Genomic DNA, 25476 nt, shown 5'->3' with positions numbered 1-25476 from the left:
GTGATATTTTCCATAGTGTAGGGACATAGCATTCTGACAGTGATAAGTTAATCAAGATGGATACTGGGTAGGCTAGGCCATCAGCTGCAATTTGTAGGAATTCACTTGGGAGGTTGTCTACTGCTAATTTTGTGGGTTTAAGTTTAGTTAAGACTTTTCTTATGTTGGAGGTAGGAATGGGAGAAAATGAGAAGAGTGCGGGGAGATTACTGGGTGAAGGTGTGGGTGTAGGGGGGGGTTGTGTTGTCTAGCTAGTGATAGTACGGTTTGTGTGAAGTGTGAGTTGAATGTAGTAGCAACATTTTTGGAGGCAAGAGGAATGTTAGTTGTAGGGTATTGATTTTACCTGGGTGGAGGATGGAGTTTATGGAGGTCCAGAATTGTTTAGGGTTGTGTTGGGAGGAGTTAAGGGCAGACTGGTAGTATTGGATTTTGTTCTGCGTTATTAGCTTTTTGACTCTATTGCATAGTTCTAGGAATTTCTGTCTAGCTGAGGGGGTTTTGGTTTTGCGCCAATGTTCCCAGGCTTTATCTCTGTTTTTCATTTCTGACCTAGTGGTCTTCTGTAGCCATGGGGTGGGTCGGGCTTTGGTTCTGGTAAGTCTTATGGGGGCATGGTTATTTAGAATGCTTAGGAAGTTAGTATTGAAAAATTGGACTGCGTCATCTAGGCTGAGGTAATTTAGAGGGTACCAGTTGCAGTCTTTGAGGGATGAGAGGAATGTGATTGGGTTAAAGTGTAGTTTTTTACATATTTGATGTTAAATGACAGGTTTAACTTGGTATAGGTGTTTTTTCAGTAAGAATGCTTGGGAATGATCACTGAGGCTGTCTGATAGGTAGCCTGATATATAGGACTGAGGAATTTTGCTGACTAGTATCCAATCCAGGGTAGTGTGCTTGTTAGAGTTTTTATTTATTCTGGTTGGTGACTGGACTAGTTGGGTGAAGCCATGAAGGTTTAGATGATGGGTTGAATGGTTGCTGCAACAGGATTGCTAATCAATATTGAAATCACCTAAATTTATGGTCTCTTGGGGGAAATGGTGGGTAGTTCAACTGAGGAGGTTTTCTAGTGGGGGGATATTTTGGTCAGGTGGGAAGTAGCATCCTATTATGTCGATGGTTTTACTTTGGTTTATTTTCAAGTTGGTATATATTATTTCTTCATTGGCAATTTGGGGAGCTGATGAGTTTAGGATCTGGATGTTTAGATGCTATTTAAATATTATAGCTATACCACCTCCTTTCTTATTTAGTCGGTCTAGTCTTCGTATGTTGTAACCATTAGGTAGGATTTGCTCACTGGTAATGTGAGGTTTCAGCCAGGTTTCTGTCAGGATGATTATATCCGAGGAGTATAAGTTTATGGTGGAATGGAGTTTGTGGATTTTGTTGGTTATACTTCTGATATTTAGGCTTAGCAGAAGGAGGTCATTTGGTTTTCTACTGGATGGGATTTGGGAGATGTTGTGGTTGTTAGTCTGATTATTAGAAGTGGGGTTGGAGATGGAGGGGCCAGGGTTGGGGTGGATGTCTCCACTGAGGGTGAGTTTTGATATGCATGAGGTTATTAGTTTTATCAGTTTGTGAAAGAGTTTGCATTTTAGGGAAACTTTATGATTGGGTGCAGTCAGTAATAGATGTGGTGGGAGGGTTATTTTGTTAACTTGTAGGGATGCATTTAATTTGAGCATTTTAGTTGATAGAATACGTGGGGGGTGCATAGGGATGGTTCTTGAGTTGGTGGGAGAGGAGCAGAGTGAGGGTGAGTCATGAGTGATGCTGTGAATAGTTGTACAGTGGAAGTGGTTGAGTGGGGGTATAATGGAGTTTTGGTAAGATGTAAGATATGCAAGGAGAGGGTATGCAAAGAGTATAAGTATGGTATACTTATTCATGTTACCAGAAGAGGAGGGGTAGTAGTCGGAAGGTGGTGGAGTTAGAGTTGGGAGTAGTGTTGTGGTTGGTGGTAAAAATGATGGGAATGATTTGTTCTTCTAATAAAGGTAGGACCACCGGGGCCAGGTGGGAATTGGGGGCAGGGTGGGGAGCAAAGCGGGCAGAGACCTGTTAGCTGCTCTTTGGAGGGGTTGTGGGCTGGAAAATAATCAGGTAACAGAGAATACAGACCCTTATTTAACTTCTGTCCTATGCATTCCTAGTGGGGGTGGTAGGGACTAATTGCAGGAAGAGTCCTGTGGGAGTGACTGACAGGTCTCTCAGACAGATTCTGGAGGATGGGCAATTCAAACAAAAACAAACAATCAATTGACTCAAACTGTAGTTAAGTGATATGGAGAGATTACCAAGAGAACAGATGAACTGCAGTTAAGTATATGGCAGCACAGTTCAAGGGGGGGAAATAAACTAGCACAAGTTAATTATTTCTGGTGTTACTAATTCTGGGGTAGTGCAGTTTAGTTTGGAAGTGGATAGCTATTGCCATACAAAAATAGTCTAATATTGACTGGTCACAGATGAAACTGAGGGAAAAGGCACAGTTGGATGTAAAAGCCTTAGATAAAATGTTAAAATGTTGCCTTGTTACTCAGAGAGAGGTACATAATCCAGCAGTGTGGCATCAACTAGAGTCTGAAATGGGGTCTTACAGGATTGGAGTTAGGAAAACTGGGCTAGCTAGATAGGCCTCTGCAAGTGTGCACGCTTTAATCAAGAAAAAAAGCTCAGTATATAAAGGCATTAACATTAAGTCTTTATGTTGAACATTAAAACGTACATTGTGTTTCATTTGAAAAAAAGCTGTGCTTGCAGAGAAGCCTTTGTAATATTTTCACTGGAATTGCACTTCAGCAATAGTACTTATTCAAGTTTGAAGGGTGGGGGGGTGCACTTGCAGCCCAAGATGTTTAAACAGAGCGAGCACACTTTACAGAGAGGGGAGATGACTGCAGAAGAGAAGTATTATTGTGTTTTCATATTATGATATTATGCCATATTATGCTTGATGACATCAGCAGACCATGTTGTGGTCACTCCTTTTGGTGGCCATATAACACACTACAATTAAAATACTGCAAAGCTCAACCTATTTCAAGTTACCAAGGTGATCATATTTATGCCATATGGACATGCACACACATCAAGTAGCCTGGAGTGAGATTCGAAATCCTACCTCTAGTCTTAAACACTATAGCTCACAGTACTTATCCCACACATCATGGCTTAAGTCTGATAATACACTGTCAGCTGGTTGTCTTAAGGTTGATGACATCATCGGGCCTTGTAGAAGAGGACAGTTTGAAACCCTGCAGCAAGTTACAGGGCCAAAAAGTGCATAACCATTGCAGGTGGATACCCCATGAGGGCATGTAAGTTGTTTTTCAGGGGGATATACACAAACAAACATACACAGACACCAAGTGGCCTGGAGTGAGATAATAACTCCTACCTATCTAGTCTTATACATTATAGGTCGCAGTACTTATCTTATGCACCACAGGTTAAGTCTGTTTTATATGTGACTGCAGGCACAGTATTTGTGCATTCCACAAACTAGGTTTGTGTTGAACAGCATCTGTGGCCTGCAGTGACATTGCTTCATACTGTTATCTCCATCTAGTATCCTAGCAGTGAGATAACTGTTATTATCCTAGCTATGTGTGTATAGTTACCAGTATAGCCATATGTGGCTGTTTGTACTTAAACAGGCAAACCTGTAGGCAGGAATAATGTGCCCTGTGCATGCGTGCATTGACATTATACATTACACCACCTGCTCACCTGTGTCTGTTTACATTGTGATAGCCAGCAGGCACAGGTGTCTGTAGCTAAGTGGATTATGTAGTGTTGCGACCTTAGTTGGGATCCTTTGAGCAACAGTATGGATGAATGATAGTGCAGATTTACTCACCATTATTAGGGTATGTAGGACAATACAGACATCCACACACATATTTATGTATATAACAGGGATGTATATATAAATGTAACTGTTGTGTGTGTGTGTGTGTGTGTGTGTGTGTGTGTGTGTGTGTGTGTGTGTGTGTGTGTGTGTGTGTGTGTGTGTGTGTGTGTGTATATTTGTTATGTAGATATACGGGGAGAGTCTATGTATCATTTTAATATAAATATATATATATATATATATATATATATATATATATATATATATATATACATATATGGGTCTACCTGAAAACGCCGACAACACAGAATGCCGACAATAAGATAACTGACACAAAAACACCGGAAAATAAAAAAAAAGTACAAAAACACGAAACTTCACATGTCCGACAAACCAAAATCCCGACAAACAACAAAAAACATATCTTTCCCAAAAAACACACACACAACACAAGCACACCAAAAACCTTACAAGCCTACACTAAACCTTACAAACACATCTATCTATGCACTAACCTTAACCCAAACCCTAACCCTAAGGTCTGTCACTATCGCACACTTACCTTACCCACACCCTAACCCTAACTCATTTAATCTACCCCTAACCCTCAAGTCCATCACTATCGCACTTACCTTACCCACACCTTGAACCTAATGTCCTTCCTTATCGCACACTTACCTTAACATGTCGGTGTTCTCAGCATTGGGATTCTCAACTGTCGGTCTTCTCCGTTGTTGATCTTTTGGTGTTGGTGTTCTCGTTGTCGGCATTCTGCATTGTTGGCATTTTCAGGTAGACCCATATATATATATATATATATATATATAATATATATATATATATATATATATATATATATATATATATAGGTATATAGTATCATATATCGTATATATATCATACAGATTACACATAGATAGTATGTGAGAGAGAGAGAGATAGTGACAGACAGATATGTATATGTATATGTCTGTATGTATAGACATATCTGCATGTAGCAGGTCATTTTGATGAAGGGGCAACAGAACTGTGTTTGACAACAACAGAACTAGCTCATTTTAAACCAAACAGCAATCAGTCAGCAACTTAAAACAGATGAAAAAGCTGATATAAACTGATATAAACTAACGAACTTGCACTTCAACAAAATTTATTAAGTAAAACAGACTGAACGTAAGCGCTTTCACGGACTGCCTGTCCGCTTCATCAGACGTAAAAATCATTTAAGGCAGCATCCATTTATAGCACAAAACCAGTTAATTAATTAACAATTAAATATAATGATCTCTCTTGTTATAGTTACCAGATTGGAGTAAGTGAAGCATTATCTGGATTCAATATCACCTTACAGATAATTTGATTTACCATTTTCAAAATACTCACAATGTCCTGCTATTTAGTGATGCCTCTCCATATCCATTTGCTGATTGGAACAGTGAATCTATTAATGCCCTATTGGAAAGCCTAAATATTCTGGATACTATTCTTGCTTAATAGGCCTACTAGGTCCTAAGCACTTTTATGTTTACAATGCGACCAAAACTGTCTTGAAGGTATTTAACTGTACTCCAGATATTAGTTCAAACTGCCTACCATTTTAGAAATGGTGGGAAAATAACAGCAATGCTCTCTCATAAAAACATGCTGTCATCTACAGGTAATAAAGATTGTCCTTTGCCTTTTTCTTTCTTTTACATTTTATTTAAAACTGCCCTTATACTGTTTTCTAATTCTCAATTAATAAAATAAATGCTCCCAGTGAAAGTGGACATTTTGAGTAAAAGTACATTCTGAGTGCATGTAATCATTTATTTGGATGTTGGAAATCTTTAATAAGTTGAATACTTTTTATTATGTAAGCATGCCCACTCTATCTGGACCCTAAGATAATGCAGATTTAGTCTAGACTGACCTTTGGATACAGACGTACAAATGTATAGTCTCACAGTAGAACTAAACAGAACCTTAGATTCAAGCATTTCATACCAACTATTCTACAAGTAGAATCCACCATCTGCAAAGTAATTTGAAAGAAAGAAGGAAACAAAATTAATATAATACAAGTCTGATGAAGTAAAGAGTTAGACGAGTTGGGAAACTCAGTTACAAAGGTTGCAGCAGACTCAAGCTATGCAATCGGTGTGCGCACGCACACACACACACGCGCGTGCGCACACACACACACACACACACACACACACACACACACACACACACACGCACACGCACACGCACACACACACACACACACACACATTTCTTTACTCTAATTTTTCTCCTCTTTGGATTTCAAAAATGGCTGCACCCTGAGAAGAAGATATTTTGATTCATTCCTATTTTCAAAATGCTGGTAGATTTAGCGCATTGTGCTGTTATGCACATAAAAAATAGCACTGTATAAATAATTAAAATATACAGGTAAATAAAGATACCATATATCAAAAGTTGTATTAATAACTGAGATATCTGAATTCTTTGGTAATCAAGAAGGGCGTTAGGAGTTGGCATAACAGTTAGGGTGTTTACCTCATAGGCACAAAGTGCAGGGTTTGTCACATCTTTAAAGGGAAATTGGCTAGGCTTCAAAGTGCCTGCAAGGGCAGCTAGCTTAGTACATACCTATAAATGACTAAATTGACACTTAACAATAATTGATTATTACAACTTTATGTCAAATGAAATATTGAAATACGTTCATTTTAGAATAAAGATGCAAATCAGTGTTAAAGCAAATCTGTCTTTATTCCTAAACATTAGGAAACTTGGATGACTCCTGCTTTGCTAAATGTTTCTGTGTTGTGTACAGATAGTAAGCAATATAGTTAGAAAACTGGACAGATAGTTCTCAAAATATTGGTACTATAATAATATATTTATTTGTTATAGGCTGCTAGTAGCCTAATCAACCCAGCATAGTATAACATTTGATTGCAACTTTTCACATTTTTGTTCACATAATTTTATTATCATTATACCCAGGAACATAGCATTGCATAAATAATGTATGTGCTTATTTTAATAAAATGGTATGCTTCTTTCACAGAAGGAAAATAAGCTATGTGACAAGGCCTTTGGGCAGTGGAAACTTTGTTCAAATAATAGCTATCATTTATATAGAGCAGTACAGTGCAGTACTTTATGTGCAGCAATGCCTAGGTGTGTAGTGCAAAGCATTGATGTGTTACAGTCTGGATAAGTATTAACCAAAGTTGATCATGTATTGCACTGGTAAGTACTAGTTCAACATGATTACTCAGTTGAAGACACATCCAATACTTAGAACCACACAGGAGAAGGAACAAAAATGAAAATAGACCTGTCACAATGTTATAACCAGCCAAAATTCGTACAAAAATTCAAACTTTATTAGCTTAAAAACCCTGTAAAGCAGTTTCTTTCCTTAATTACATCATAGAACTTTTTCAGAACAATAAAACATACCCAAGATCCTCATTTTAAACAATTAAAAAACTGTCATGTGATTTGCAACAGACCAATAAAAAGCCTTAAGTAATTCACAGTAAAAAAAATCCTAAAAAAAAAATAAATAATTACCAGTATAAATAAGCTTAAATGCTTATAATATATAAAAAAATGAGAAATATTAAAAAGTGCTAAAAAGTACTTAAGAAAATGGATTTAGACAAAGTGGTGGTTTGCCCTAATTCACAAACTAATTTTGAGAGTAATCAATTATGTATAATGACCTATACTTTAGACAGTAAAATCTTAGTGGAGAACCTTAATAAATATTGGGTTTTCCTTATGAATGATGGTCTTATAAGAAATAAGATAGGTGGAAAACTAAATGGAATATATAAGCAAACACACAGTGAACAGCTGAATCGACAAAAACTGCACTAGTAGCCAAAAGACAGCCAGGCAGCAAAAGCAGTAGTCCAATGAAGGCCTATTCCTCAACATTGTACCAGGTTCCAATGAAGTATATAAAAAAGACAAGGATTTAAAAGACTATTTGAAAAATAAGGATTATAATAAGATTTCCTATGATAAAAAATAAAAATAATTATGGTGTATTAAAGTGTGGCCATTGTCCCTAGTGCCCATATATTAAAAGGGCTGAGAAATTCACTGTGAGGGGGCAGACATTTCAGTGGAAAGGCCATTTTACTTGTGAATCAAAGAATGTTGTATGTTTGGTTAATTGTAAAAACTGTGATGCACTCTATGTTGGTATGACCACCAGAAGAATAAGGGATAGGATGTATAAACACTTAGACATTAAAAAAAGAAAAAAAAATGACAAATTGTACAGGCACATTTTGGAGTTTGAAACATGCAGTTTTAAATTTATAGTTATTGAGCAAGTGAATAGGGACCCTTGAGGTCTAATAGTTAATAACCATCTGCTAGGGAAAGAGCTTAGATGGCAATTGAGGTTGGGTGCCATCAGTCCCCCAGGAATTAATGATTGGGTGTCAGTTAGTTTTATTGTAAAATTAAAGTATTTAAAAGCTTAAACATGAATGATGACCATGACAATATAAAGTTTATTAAGTATTTTTTGCATTTTTTAAATATTTCTCATGTTTTTTACATTATAAGTATTTAAACTTATTTATACTAGTAATTATTTCATTTTTAGATTTCATTTATTTTTTGGGATTTTTTATTGTGAATTACTTAAAACTTTTTATTGGTTTTCTACAAATCACATGACATGTTTTTAATTATTTAAAATGAAGCTTTTGGGAATGTTTTATAGTTCTGAAGAAGTTCCACAATGTAATTAGGTAAGAAAAGCACTTAACTGGGTTTTTATGTTAAAGCAGTTTGAATTTTGGTAAGAAATTTGGCATGAGTGGTCTGGTCCTGTTGGTTGTAACATTTTGACAAGATTACTCAGTTACTTGTTCAGTGATGGTCAGTAACTACATTGTGTAAATGTTGGGTTCTAGTCCAGCCAAGGGTAACCATAGTGATATGTGATCTGCAAGATAACTTTCTGATGTATTGCTTTGCAAATGAGTTTACAGAAATAAAGATTTTGAATCTTATTTTCTGTGTGTAGTAATGACACTTGTAGCTCACTAATTTCAGGCATACAGAAAATTCCACCTAGAGACATATGATGTTAGCTGACAAAACATTTAAGGCTACAACTAGTGTAAAATTAATTCCACAAACCTATAAATATTCAGTTAGTCATGTGAAATGTTTTCAGTAATATGAGGACAAAGTAAACCATCTGAACTATGATAAGTGCTATTTTCAGAAGAAAAGATGTCCATCTTCGCAGGACAAGTTGAGACAAAAAAGTTTGGTGCTGATAAATAGGTTAGTAAGATGCTTTTAGCCATTTCAGCAGGAATGCTAATTAAACTGCCATTATTAGAAAGAAGACCTATATGGGTGAACAGTCATAAACAGAATTCACATATCTGTACAAAATTATACGATTATTGTCAAGAACATCCTAGTTTGCCTTAAATTCATGAATGAATTAACAGACTGCACTGAAGTAAGTTTTCATGGATCTAGCTTGATATTTTGTATATAGTCTATACTTCCTTTGTTTCTTATTTAGCAAGCTACCAGCAAACGTATTCTACAAACAAGCATAGGAACACAAGGATTGGAACTTCGAATTAGTTCACAGCTGTTCAACAAGCAAACACATTGCAATTCAACATGGTCCCAGTAACACAAAGGGTCAAAATCACAGTTTTCCAGACAGTAATCAGGATTAACTTCAGAGCTTCTATCCTGGTTATCACTCAACTTCCACCTTGAAAATATCATGTTAGGTGACTTCAACATAGATTGGCAGCATATAACACCCCATAGTCCCCAAAAAACTATATAATTTCTTCCACTTGATCTTAATTCAAACACAACATGTCAAAAGTGGTAATAAACAATCAGTCCTAGACTTGATTCTAACAACATACAGATTATTATCACTTTCACTGGCCATCTACCTGACACTTTTAGTGATCATCTTCCAACAAACCTGCTATAATCAAGTGCACAATGAATCTGAATTCAATAAAGACATCTTTACTACCAATCTAAAACTGTATAACTTTAACATCCTAAAAATCTCTATTCTCTTAATAAGTAGAGTCTCTTAATTTAACTGTACTTTCTAAATATACTGAAGAACCAAAGGCAGAAGCAATGGAGGTGCTATATCTGCTATAGGATCCACATCCAAATGTAGGAGGTATATATATATATATATATATATATATATATATATATATATATATATATATATATAAACACACCTTATTAACTCCACTTGTTAAGCAGTTTCATACTCCAACAAGACGTCATCATAACTAGTGTAAAACTCATTCTACACATCTATAAATAGTCATATGAGTTAGTCATGTGGCTAAGATTAATCACTTAAAGAGATGAAGTCATGTTAAACTTTAAAGTAAATATAAATAAAAGTATAAATCAGACACCACAAAAATGTAGTTTTTCAGGTAGTGCTTATTTTCTTTAAGAAAGAAAAAAGTGCCGGAAAAGGAAAACTACTAGTACAGGAATTATTATGCCTGATATCAGCAAATGAATTATCAAAACAGACCATTGTCACAACTTCTTATGTAAGAGCCATGTCAAACATCACTTTGCATTCTTATTAAAAATAAGCAAACAGGATTCAAGCTGGTATTTCTTGTTTAAATCTTAGATTATTAGGTTAAAACAAGAGATGGACACTTTAGGCCTTGGCAGAGCTTCATCAGTTCCAAGTTATACATTACAGTAACAAATAATATATGCTTTTCTATTTTCCACATAAATAGACGTACATTACAATTAAGAATTTAATTCAAGAGCACTTAGATCATATTCAGTGACAGTTACTGGAACAGTGGTACATATATACTTTGCATCTTTATTATGTTTGGTAATGTTAACTCCTTGTCTAAGTAAGTAAAACATCACTGTGTATCTGGCAGTTCAGCAGTATGCTAGGTAGAAGTCAGTGTGAATACAAAATTTAATAAACACATCTATATAACAGTGCACACAGTGTAATAATATTTATGAAGGCAAGAGGTTAAAATTAAAAACATGAGCATACATTAGAGTTTAATGAAAGGTATTATTGTGGGATGGTAGGGGTCATTTGTATAGCCTTTTGTGAACCCTGCCAATTAATTTATGTGGAAAAACAGAGAAATATAGAAATATCTTAGGAAAAGGAAATATGAGCACTTGTAAGAAACTAGGAAAAAAGGAAACTAATGCATTGTGTAAACTACCCATTCCAGAGACCAACATATGGCCTATGATTTGAATAGGAAGTGGTGGAGGGACAGATTTGTCTCCCAGTGACTGCCGCATCTTTCAAACAGGCTGCCAATTCATGTGAAGCAAAGCACTTCTATGACACTGTTCAAAAGAAACCTGGACATGTGGATGGGGCACCGTAAATTCTTACCAGGGATAGTGCCCACAACCCTCATGGACATGGGTAATCATTAATAAATGCAATCATGGGTACTGACTATTGTATCTATAGTATTACATTGGAAGCCTAGTAACCTCTTATGATTTATGATCCTATGATGAATATCATCAGGAGTATAAGAAATTGCATTTTTGTATCATTAAACAGCTTCCTTATAAGCCAAAGTGAGGGCCATGGGAATGTAAAAATAAATAAAAAGAACTCTTATGGCATATTAAGTTACTTGTTGCTGTAACCCCTGAGATGCATGGCAGCACAATTATCAGCTGTCTTTTGAAAATGTGAACAGCTAAACTATAATTTCTGCACTATTATTTCCACCTGCAGTTTTGGGTGAATGTGGAAAAGTGAAACAATGCTTGCATATTTTATGGGCTTTATTTAAAAAGGCATACTGATATTCATTGCATAGCACTCTTTTTACTGTAAGGTGATTTTAAATCATATCTTTTAACAGTATTTCTTGATTCTATGTTACCACCAATGTGTCATTTCATTTTTGTTCATACTCATTTCTACTTTTATTTAAATGAAGTGATGTATTTAACTGATGAAATTTAACTGTCACATGAATAACTATTTATAATGTGAGGAATGAGTTTTACACTAATTCTGATGATGTCATTTTGGAAGATGAAAGTGCTACTGGGGTTAATAAAATAATATCCTTCTCGTGGCCATGGTTCCTACAGCAAATATAGCACATGCATTGCTTCTAATTTTGGTTATTTGTTTCTGAAGGTTTGGCCCATTTTTTGGTTCTGTACTAAATATCCTTGTTCTACTGCACATGCAACACATAAAATCAAACCCATCTCCATCACTAAAAAAAGAAAAAAAGACACTGAGCACCTCATGCTGTTAAGGGATAAGGCATACAAAATATGGACACAAGGCAAAACCACCATAAATCTCCAAATTGACAGACACCTTTGAAACTGTGCAAAATATCAAATAAAAAACAGGTAAAAGCCTACTATATGAATATACAGCACACTAATCAAAATAACCCTGAACTATTTTGGTTATTCATACAAAAATTCCTGCACCCTGGCCAATTAGCCACACCAGCACCTTCAACAAATAATGACCCTGATACCATTGTCAAACAATTCAATACTTATTTACACTGTTCTTTCTTTAATAAAGGACACCCCCCAATATTCCCACACAAGTAATTTTCCAGATAATTACATTTACCTTCCAGCCAGTCCGTACTTCAGTCCTCAGAAAACACTTCCTTAACTTAAAGCCAACTACTCTAACTGTAGACAATCTACCAACCAAATATATCAAGACAGGAGCAGATGTACTCATGGTCTCCATCTTAATTAACCAGTCCATTACAGAAAACCATGTCCCATCCCACTGGAAGAAATCTTATAATCCTCCACAAAGGTGGGAAGTCCAATGATCTACCTAAAGTTGTATTGCTATACTACCTACTTTATCAAAAACCCTAGAAAAATGCATGTACATACAGAACTTCTCCAGCAAATCATAGATAATAAATTACTGTCACCAACTCAACACGGCATCTGCCCAAACCACAACACTACTAGTGTGCTCCTTAACTTAACTAACATGATTAACTTCTGCAGAAACACTGGGAATATAGTCTCCTTTCACCTTCTAGATTTATCTAAACTGAAAAACAAATCAAATATAATAAATCTTCCATCTGAGCTTGGAAACACTGATGACCCAAGAATAGCTAAAATTAGGACAGGATATCCTCAGATTCCAAAAGAAACAGTGAAGAACCAATCACTCTCAGTCTATTCTTGTATGAAACCTGGGAAGCTCCTTAGCAGGCTGCCAAACAGCCTACTAGTACCAGCACATACTCACACACTGAGGATAAAAAGAAATCAAGCATAACAAAAGCTGTAACCCAGCTGAAGAACACTAATGAGCTTGGAACAGCTATAGTTTAGGCAATATGTTATCAGATTACAAAGAAAACAGTAAGAAACCAACAACTCTTGAATCAGGGTTTTATGAAGCCTGTGAAGCCCATTAGTGAGCTGCCAAAAAGCCTTTTAGAACCAGAAAACAGCCCAACACTGCAGATAAAAAATAAAATAGAAATTAAGTATAATAAATGCTGTAATCCTGCGCTTGAACATAGATGCACTGGAATGGATAAAATTAAGGCAGGAGGCTGCCAGAGAGAAACTTTGCAACAGAAATAAAACCAGATATTTGTGTTTACTGTTAATTGCTTGAGTAATTACTTTCTTTATCACTTGCTATGAAGTGATACTTTTTTGTGGTAAGGCTGATAACATTGGGGTCACATTGCAAACTGCCATTCTTGAGGTTGTGTCATAGATGGAATTGTTCTAGAGTGTCTGCTTCTGTTATTCATTATCTGGTTCAGATTCCAAAATGCTTATACGTTATAATGCTCCATCTCTGATGCTGAATGGCTGAGTGATCGTGATCTAAATCCATGGAACAGTTAAGCAATAATCAGTACTATCTGCACATATTGCAGTGAGTATACCAGCAGAAACTACAATTAGACCATAAGGGAAAAGCTAAAATGACCTGTCAAAAGCATAAGTGGATAAATGTTGCATCATCCACATCCAACAAAACTGATAATTCTATAATACCTTGATATATAATATTTAGGGTCTTTTTATTGTATATTTAATGGAGGAATTTGTATATATATTTAGTGTTCTTATGTGTAACCCAAAACATACATTGTATGCAGTCTAATAAATGGAAGATGCACTATGTGACAGTCCACTGACATGACAGTAGTATGAGTCACACAGCTCCAGATGATAGTGTACAGTGGCTTCACAAAACTGACTACTACAAGGTAAGCATCTGTTCCCTCTATACACATGTATAGGCACACATGCTGTCACATGTGAACATACACACACATACAAAAACACACAGACACACACACACGCACACACACACATACACACACACACACACACACACACACACACACACACACACACACACACACACACACACACACACACACACCATGATCACATGCACACACACCAGCACCATACACATATAAACACGCACACGCATACCTTAGCTGGGATATGGCTTAGAGATATATTTTTTAGTAGTAATATACAAATTAGTATCTATGTCATACTGGCACCATGATCAGTTCCCAGATTGGTGCCACCCTCAATCTGAAAAAAAAAATCCTACCTAGCATGAACTCATACTACAAACAGATAACCACATTCCTTTAAGTAGGCTCAATATCAACCACATAACCATTGGCTGCTTAAAAGACTATTGTTACTGCACATGCACTGAGCAGACAGCTCCTCTATGGTGCACAAAATATGCCAAAGGCAGCCAACCCAAATATGTATATTTGTGAAAAGTTAGACAATTAACACCCCCAAAAGTATGTCTGTACCAGGCATACTTATGTTAAAAGAACAACAGGAAGTTTTGAACTGGAAGTTTAATATAGGCACAGGTTGTTTGTCTGCTCACTGGTGACTATGATTCTTCCGGTAACCAGGGAAGCTGCAAGGCATATCTGGAGGAATGCTGAATCATTGATGTCCAGCTGACCAATAACTAGAAGGTCATTTAAGTCTTCCTGTCAATATACTAACTCTGTTTTTGTTCAGTCCTATAATGCTGCGTTTATTACTTGAGTTACCTTCAAAATAATAAGTGACATGTTGTAGAAACAGAAAATAAAACAAATTACTTTAAAATAACTGAGTATCTTATATGCTTCTGAATGCACGAGTTTGCTTTTTAATCTGTGAAAATATGCTATAATGATGTGAATATTATACCAAACACTGCATGCAATAAGCTTAATTAATTTCAAGAAACAGTACAACATTAAATTTTTTCACATGTACAATATTTGGTCATCTACCTGAAATGATTTCAATAGCCCTTCAAGCAGATATTTAGTGCTATGCTAATTGGTGCAAATGAGGTACCACAAAAGTGTGCAATGCTAAATTAGATCAGCAAGCACAGGAGTAAAACAACATAGCCCTGGATTCTACAATCCTGACACTTATGCTACCTTAATAATGCATTTCATATAAACAACCAGGCACATTTTCAGACGTTCCCAGCAGCAGCAGCTGAGTTTTACACTCATTATTTATGCATCTATTATGTTTATATGCATGAACTAATCTCTGCTACTGTAGGATAACACTTTTATATAGCAAGCTAAATGATATTTATGTGAATATCCTACACAGATGAAAGAGAGAGAGAGGAAGAGCAAGAGAGAGGGTATCTTTTTTTTCCTTGCACAACCTGCCAAAAAGAAGTTTTGGATTTTCTCACTGACAAAAGGAAAAATGCAGAGGAGCAAATGGTGCTGTTTTCTTATTTCCTTCCTTCTTTCAGTCCTTCCATTTTCATCCTTGCCTCTTCAAACTCATTAATGGACAACTACACTTAGAGTTTTGCACTCCCTTTCTTCCAGTGCACATCCATTTCAAGGGGATGATCCCCATCCTTTCATATACTGAAAAAGCATGACTTACCAATTTCTCCCACTCTATGGCAGTTCTATTCCAGTTAAGTTCATTAATGTACATCATCCTGTGGCTGAATGAAATCTCATGATACTTTTTTAGGAATTTGTCTCCCTGTTTGTTACATCCCTTTTGCCTCACACTTCTGAACAAATTTTTCTATGGAAAGCAAACTTAGCAAGATACCGATAGCTCTTCTTTCTTACTTCATAGCCACAGAGATCACAAAGTTATTCAAGCTCAAAATTCATTATCTGGGAAAACTACTCATGTACCAACTCTTTTGCTCAACGTTTTCTGGAATTCATAAATTCCAATGCCTTGGATCAACTTATCCACACCCCCACCAGGAGCAGCAATATCCTAGACCTGGTCATTACCAACATGGGCAACTGGTGTCCCACACCAGAGATCAATTCCTCGTTGGTCAGATCCAACCACAAGCTAATCATCCTAGACATCCACATCCTGCCCCCACCCCCATTAGGGAAACTACCGTAAAAATTTTCTCCAAAGCCAACTTCACACTTCTTAAGACAGAAGTGGCAAACTTCACGACACCCATGCAGACGGACAATAGAGGTACGACTGCTGACTCCTACACAAATGCACTTTGTAAGCACGTATATGAGTGCATGGATCATGCAATCCCTAACAGAACCAAGATGCTATCCTCCAAAAAAAGGAAGCCAATCTGGTGGTCTCCTGCCATAAACAAACTCTACAACAGAAGAAAGAAACTGTTGCAAAAAAGAGTAAAATCCCATGATTGGAGGAACTCCCTGGTCAGCCTCAGTAAGAAGCTGAGATCCTTCATAAAATCCTCCAAAGCTAAACAAAATCGCCACTTATTCTAAAGACAACCACAAAGCATTCTATAGCTATTTCAAGAATCTCAATGGCAACACTCAGATCTGTTTGGTGCTGGTCACTGCATTATATGTTTTGTTCTCTGTTAATTCTGTAAGGTTATTCTGCAGTGATAAGAAGCTCTGAATATTGAATGTTATGTCTGGCATGCCCACATTGCATTTATTTTGATGCATTGGAATGTGGATGTTGACCTGGCATTTGGTTCAATAGTATGCTATGCATCATAGTAGTCAACTTCTATCACATCTCATAGTCACTGGTATCTTTTCCTCAATCTATCTTTAATGCAAGCAAGTACATATTGGAATAGGCACACACAAGCACACGCATATGCGCACACATGCACACACACACACACACACACACACACACACACACACACACACACACACACACACACACACACACACACACACACACACAAGCAAAATTGCACATACATGCTCATGCAGACATACACACACACAAGCATTCTCTTGTGCACACACAAGCATGCTCCCACATTCACACACAGACTACAGTTTCTGTTCCTGTCACAGAGTTATTTGCCCTATTTGTCTATTTAGATCTCCAACACATGACTCATATATTAGTTGAACTATCTTTAAGATACAGAGGGCATTAGGATGAGAATTCCATATACATCCTCATTATTACAGAAAATATACATTTTTGAAGAAAGGTTTCAATCATATGGGCTTTACAGAATCTAGTATCATAGCTACTTACTCTCGTAGAGAAAACCTGCTGATTTATTAGGGTAAGAATGAAATAGAGATGAACTGGATTATTTACATCACTTCATGAATAGGCATATCCTTTATGTAAAATAGATTATGCTTTATGGGAAATTGACAAAAATCAATGCATTTGAGAGACATTAGATGCTACAGTGATAGAAATACTCTTTTTAAACACACTAAAATTTGTTACATAGCTCCATATACCTTTATGATAATGACTACATTATTAGCTTAGCAAACACTGTTTGTTGAGCCTTTAGCCAATAGTTAATATTAGGCTTAGATGCTTTTTCAAGTGATATACAAAAGGGATAGAGAGTCTATTTTCCTAGTCAATTAGACATTAGCTAATCATAGGTGGGAACTTATAAATCTCACCTAAATCCATCTGTTTCTAACTGGAAAAGTGTATAAAATTACTACAGCTACTTTTATATATTATTTGTTACTTTTGATTAATAAACCATAGCGCTCTGATTAAATTGTATTGTTGATAAAAATGTTAACGTAAACTAACATTCCTTTACTAACATTGGAATTGAAGAAAGAACTTTGCAATGAATAAGTACAGAAATATTTAAATAAAGACTTACATCTGAACACTTGCAGCATCTGATAATTGTAATAAATGAAGATATTTCAACTGGAATTACTCAGAAATTTTTGGGACTATGAACTCAAAGATACACAGCTTGATAAGCTATCAAAATACTTTATTTATGAAGATTATTCAAATTCATCTTTTTTACATTCAAATATAGTAAATTGTTATGATTAATTATTCTTTGTGTTATATAGAATATATATGATAGTTTTACATTTTATTAAAAATGTCTTTTCCCACATATTGTCTAGGTTAAATAAAATTTAGAAAGAATAGGAATGCTGTGTAATGTCATATACTTCATTAATTTAGATTAATAATTATAAATACAATAAAAGTAGCAAATGATAATTAAAGTTATAAAAATGTGTTTTAAGAATAATATCATTTATTATGACAAAAGCTGGTTAGATTTTGTTACTAGTTTGCGGATTAATTTAGGTGATAATATGTCACCTACATTGGAAGTTTTAAACTCTAGAAGGGTCTGGGTTGTAAATATTGTTTTAAAGTTTGGTTATAACAAAAGTTTTTCAATTATTTTATTAATGTTCACCTTAAATATGAATAGAAAATTTAACCAAAATTATCTGATTAGCAATTTTGTTCCAACCAACTGGAAAATATCATATAATATTCCTAATAGTTATTATAATTATATAACTTCATGGTTAATATCTTTTACATATAACACATTTTAAGATGTCAGTAAAAAAAAGTATATCAATCAACATTAATGGATTGAATAATCCAAGTAAGAGAGAAAATGTATTTAAATACCTTAAGCTACATAAATTGCAACTAATATTTCTGCAAGAAACTCACTTATTATCTGTAGATATATATAAACTTAATAATAAATCTTACTCTGTTTTGGTTAGTTCAGAACACTCTCAAAAGAAGAGAGGAGTGGCTATTATTTGGAATAATTCAATGCCCTTGCCTAAAATAATTGACATTTACAAGGATAATAAAGGAATGTTTTGTGCTATAATTATAGAATTAAATAAAAAATATATACATTAGTCAATATTTACTGGATTCCAGGTATAGGAACTAATACAGTTAGACAACATTTGGACCAAATTGTTCATTTTGCAAAAGGAAACATAATACTAACAGGAGATTTTAACTGTATTCTTGATCCTAATGGCTCTACTAATAAAGGTTAAAGGAAAATGTCAGCACCTACAAAAAAGTTAAAGGATTTCATTGACCTATTCTTACTAAAAGACATTAATAATTTTGCTGACCCAAATTCGTTATTTTACACATTTTTTTCACATAGGCATAACTCACACTCTAGAATAGATAGAGTTTTGGTTTCTAAAGATTTAACAGACTCCCTAATCAAAATAAAAGTAATATCCTGTCCTCTTTCTGACCATAACTCTATAACTGTTGATATACTTATTAATAATAACTATAGTATTCAAATCAAAAGAATACATGCTTACAATACAAAGTTTGAAGAATTTAAAGAGTTTATATCATTAGAAATTCAAAACATTATAGATCTTAATAACACCAATAACATATCAGAAATATATATTTGGGATGCTTTCAAAGCATATTTATATAGGAAAATTATAAGTTGGTATCAAAATAAAAGGAAACTATGGGACATAGCACCATATACAACTTAAATTAGATAATTTAAAGCTTAATCAAAACATAGGAAAATATATAACTGACAAACAAAAATAAGTACATTCTTTAAATAGTAAATATTTAGAAATTCTAAATCACAAAACAAAATAATTTTAGAAAAGTTTAAACTAATAAACTTCACAACAAATCCTAAATCATTAAGGTTGCTAGCAAACAAAACTAAAAGACTAAACAAAATTAATCACATCAATGAAATATATTCACCCCCACCAAAACAAAGATGGTCTCAAACTTGCATAACATTTTATTGAATGTAGGGAGTTTTTAAATAATATTTATCAAACTCTAATACTATTGATCCAAAGGAAGATACTAGAGCCTTTAATAATAAATATACTGACAAGAGATTATCTATAGAACAAAAAATACTATTGACAAACCTATATATTTTAAAGACATCCAGACACAAATTAAAAAATTAAAACCTAATAAGGCTCCAGGTAATGATTGTATTATACCAGAAATATATAAAATATTACCAAATAAAGCTTTACATTTACTACATGAAGTTTTCAATATCTCAAAAAATTTTAACAAATACCACACTCTTGGAAATATACTTTTATTTCTCCCATACTTAAACCTAATAAAGATCCCACCAAATGTTCTTCATATAGACCCATTTCTTTACTCAATATAGATTACAAAATGTTCATGCCCATATTTGCAGATAGATTAAAATATATTTTTCCAAATTAAATTTGATAGATGAAGACAAAACAGGATTTAGAGTAAATAGGGATTCCTATGATACCATTAAAAGAACATTAATTTTGATTGAGTCGGTCAAACATTTAAATAAAAATCTAACTTTAATTAGCGTAGACAATAACTGTGCCTTTGATTCAATTAATTGGGACTACGTATTCACCCTTTTAGAAGAATTAAACTTCTCCCATAATTTTACAAACCTCATTTCTCAGCTTTATAAAGATAGTATTGCCTACATTAAAACTGGCACTAGTATTTCTCAAAGCATACCAATAATTAAGGGTACAAAACAAGGATGTCCCCTATCCCTCTTATTATTTACTTTACTTATGGAACCATGGGCACATTTAATCAGATGTGATAATGATATAGTAGGTTATACCTTAAATTATCTTGTAAAATACAAATGTTTGCTGATGACATTCTTCTAACCCTTGCTGATGAAAAATCTTCCATTCAAGCTCTTTTTAAAAACATGAATCTCTTTCAATTAAAATCAGGTCTAACCTTTAACAATAATAAAACACAAATTATTTCAATTGGACCAAAGCAATTCAGTCTTCAAGATGAATATAAAAACTATGTAGCACAATCTGTTCAATTTCTTTATCTAGGTATCGTAATAGCCAAAAATATTAAAGATATCACACAAATTAATTATAATAAAAATTTAACAACAATGGAAGATTTGATTAAACGATGGAATAAAATTCCATTTTCCATGGATGAAAGACTTACTATTATTAAAATTATTTTACTTCCTAAAATACTTTATTATTCAATCTATTTATTTAGCACCCCCAATTTGATATTTAAAATAAACATAATGTTTCATAAATTGTTATGGTACCAAATAAACCCAGAATTGCATTAACACATCATATGAATAATTGAGACAATGTGGGGTATAGCTATGCCAAATTTAGAATGTTATTCAATCTCATCCATGATTAAAATGATATCTCTTTTAATAGATGTTAAATATCAAGCTAAATGGAAAAAATAACAGAAATTTTAATGGCAGACATGATAACTAATTTTAATTCACAAAAATTATCATTTATAAATAACCCTTCTATTTGGATTCTGAAAGATTATTTTCTATTTTCTTTACTCAAAATTTTAAAAGTAATTATTTAACACTCTTATTAAAATCCTTTAAATATTTTATACTTAACATAATATATATATATAAAGACAGGCCATTTCTTCTTTTTCCTTAAGCTTACACACAAGTAATTATTTTTACTTCTAATTTTATAAAAATGTCTGCTTTTCAACAGAAAAACTAAACTTTTTGGTACCAGATTATGTCTAACAATGAATTTAAATCAATTAATACTCTCAATACTGAATTTGAATTTGATTCATTTTTTTTTGGCTGGATTTGCAAGAAGGAATGAAGTTTATTCTAAGTAATATTGAATTAATGTCTTCAACAAAGAAAGTAATACCTTATTTAATACGATACATCATTTTATCAGTTCAGAGTATCTCTCCAAATACTAACAAATTGTTGTATATATATATATATATATATATATATATATATATATATATATATATATATATGTATATATATATATATATATATATATATATATATAAGGCTGTAAAGTCTGACTTAGATGTTTTCCCTGACAGTTATTGGAATTAACTATTTCCTCACTCAAATGGAAAATATTTACATGTAAATATTTTAATATATCTTTTATTACTCTTTTAATATTGAGTAAAACTGAAACAAAAGATGAAAATGCTGGAGATGTAATAAGCAACTGAATGCAGATTGGTCTCATATGTTCTTTGACTGTACTGAATTAAAACAATTTTGAGAAGATATAAATGATTTTATGCAGGCAATATTTACAGATAACTTTACTTTATCTAAATTTCTGATATTATTTAATACTCTAATACCAGCATGTATAAAAACATCAAATTACCATTTGAGTTGGTCTATATTATCTATAGCCAGAAAAATAATTACAAGGAATTGGAAATCACAATCATCTCTATCATTACAAGAATTAAAAAAATCTACTTAATGAAATTTGTTGTTTGGAAACACTGACAATCAAGTATAGATGTTCTAGGAATACTTCCACTTATAGTAGTTTGAACAAAGTTTATGAATTGTTACAAAAATAATTTAATTTTACAGCAAATTTTGTATATATAGGAACTATTTCAGCTGATGTTTAAGAGTTATGGTGAACGATTTTGTATATAGTTACATTTTGTTTAATTTTGTATATGATCATTTTTCACATAATCTAAAATGTTTCATTCCTTATTTGTTGATTGCATCTTCATCACCACTTCTAATAAAATTGTTTTAAAAAAAAAAAGAATCTCAATGGCAACACTCAGATCTGCTCTGAATTACAGCACAATGGCTCTAAATATACAGAATCAACTGATATTGCCAACATCCTGCAGATAGGTTCAGTGCTAACTTTACCCCCCTCTCACCCCCTAAAGGGACCATCTCTATACCAGAAGAATGCAACGTTCCTGTAATCATGGCGGCACATGTAAAATCCACACTCTCCAAGAACACAGCATCCATGGGACTTGACAACATCCCAACCTGCGTTCTACATGAAAAGAGTAGTAGAGCAATATGTAACAGACCATGACTCTGCTCTGTCCACACAAAGTATATTGAAACACACCACAAATCTCTCCTTGTAGAAATAAAACCATCTTCAAGGTCCGATATTTTACCAACCCTAGTCCATTCATCCTCTATAATTTTCCTTATCCTTACTGCATCACCATTGTAGTCAGTCACAAAAGGTCCTTCACCTTCATTATTAACTGATTTAACCTTTTCCATTTTTAATCCTGTGATATTACCCAAAATGGGCTCAAACACATTCTAAATGAACTACAGAATGAACTGGCACCTCACCTAAGTACCATGTTCAATCATAGCCTCACCTCAGGCTTTGTGCCCACTGAATGGCACACAGCAATGGTTATCCCACTCCACAAAGGGGTAGCCATCATGGAGCATGAGAACTACTGGCCCATTAGTCTGATGAGCCTGGTCTACAAGGCTATGGAATGTATCATCATGGAACTTATAAACAATAGCATTGGTAATCTCCAAACTCTGGACCTCACCCAGTTTGGGTTTGTAAAAGGCAGATCATGTCTGCTAAACCTGATAGACTTCTTTGAAGTGGTCACCAAAGCCGTAGATGAGGGTAAGTTGGTTCACACAGCCTATCTATATCTCAACAAGGATTTTGACAACATCCCCCACTCTGGAATTATAGATAAACTCACTAAACTAGGTATAAATCCCTATGTCACAAGATGGGTTGCCAACTGGCTCAATGACAGAGCCTGCACTGTGAAAGTAGCAGACTCCAAATCCGACTTCAGACCAGTGACAAGTGGAGTACCACAGGGTTCAGTCCTGGGTCCTCTCCTGTTTGGTATCTACTTCAATGAAGTATAGGCTAACACAGAAGGTCTTTGGATGATGACTGCAAACTAGGGTCATAACTGAAACTCCTAATGATGTGGGCATCCTACAAAAGGGCCTCACTGAGACAGATGCCTGTTGTCAAAGCCATGGCCTCAAATTCAATGCCAAAAAGTGCATTTTCATCCCTTTTGGTAAAAACTCTGTACCCATGAACTACCACATAGGCGGTAGTCTACTTAACACTGAAAGTGTGATACGAAACCTTGGGACACAGGTGGACAGCAGTCTCTCCTTTGATAATCACATTGCCACAGTAGTCAGGAAATCCTTCTACATGGCACATCTCATCACAAAAGGTTTCTCATCTAGCAAAAAACAGGTCATTGTTCCCCTCTACTCATCACTGATTAGACCCATTATAGAATATAGCACCCCTTTTGGTATGTACCTCGCAAGACATTTACAGCAACTGGAAAGGCCACAGAAATACCTCACAAAGAGGATTAGGTTCATAGGTTCATAGGTTTATACTAGGCTATCTGCCCTAAGGCATTTATAAGCCTAGCCCAAATTATTGTGGCTTACGCCACCCCTTATATGAAAAAATACTGTGCCCATTAGTTTGTTGTGCCTCTGTCCAGCAGTGACCCAGAGATGATTCCCGGGGTAAACCTACGATCTCCCATCCACAGGTCTAGATTTCTCTTGAACAGAGTCAGCGAGGTGCTCTGCCTCACATGGACCAGGATTTTATTCCACAGCATAGGGAGTCTCTGAGTGATAAATCTATCCCTCCAGCACGTCCTATTTATATCCGTGCTAAGGTTTAAGTCGCTTGCTCCAGTGGTTTTGGTGGATTTGGATTTTTTGAGGTGGAGCATGTCCATTAATTCCGGGTTGGACATGGCCTTGTATGTCAGGCACATGTCACCTCTGAGCAGACGGTATGCGACTGAATAGAGCTGGAGTTTCTTCAATCTGGCAGCATATGACAGATTTTGGAGTCCCTTTATCCTTTTGGTGAGGAACTTTGGGGTTCTCTCCAGTTGCTGCAGATGTCGGGTGAGATACATCCCGAATGGGGCATTGTACTCGATCATGGGAACAATGACCTCACTAGATCTGGATGTGAATCCCTTCATGATCAGGTGGGCAATGTAGAAGGTCTTTCTAACCACTTTAGCAATGTGAGTGTCAAAAGAAAGGCCACTGTCAACCTGGGTCCCCAGGTCCCTGATAACCTCTTCTGTGCTTAGTGGATTGCCACCTATATGGTAGCTTGGGGTTACCTTGTTTTTCCCGAAGGGTATGACTATACATTTTTGGCGTTTAACTTCAGGCCATGGCTCTGGCACCAGCTATCTGTTTCCGTGAGTCCCTTCTGAAGGATATCAGTGTCCGATGCACTTTCCACTATGGCCCAGTTTGCAGTCATCTGCAAACTTTGTCAGCCAAAGTCCTCCCATGTTGGCCTGTACTTCTGAGAAGTAGATGCCAAACAATAGGGGCCAAGGACCGAGCCCTGTGGGACACCACTTGTGACCGGCTTGGAGTCTGACACAGCGCCAGCAACTCTAACCCTGTGGGTTCTGTC

This window comes from Protopterus annectens, chromosome 3.part0 (genome assembly GCF_019279795.1).
Source record: "Protopterus annectens isolate FY-2018-M chromosome 3.part0, PAN1.0, whole genome shotgun sequence".
Lineage (NCBI taxonomy): Eukaryota > Metazoa > Chordata > Ceratodontiformes > Protopteridae > Protopterus > Protopterus annectens.
The sequence above is the reverse complement of the archived record's forward strand: the minus strand, read 5'-3'. Positions refer to the sequence as shown.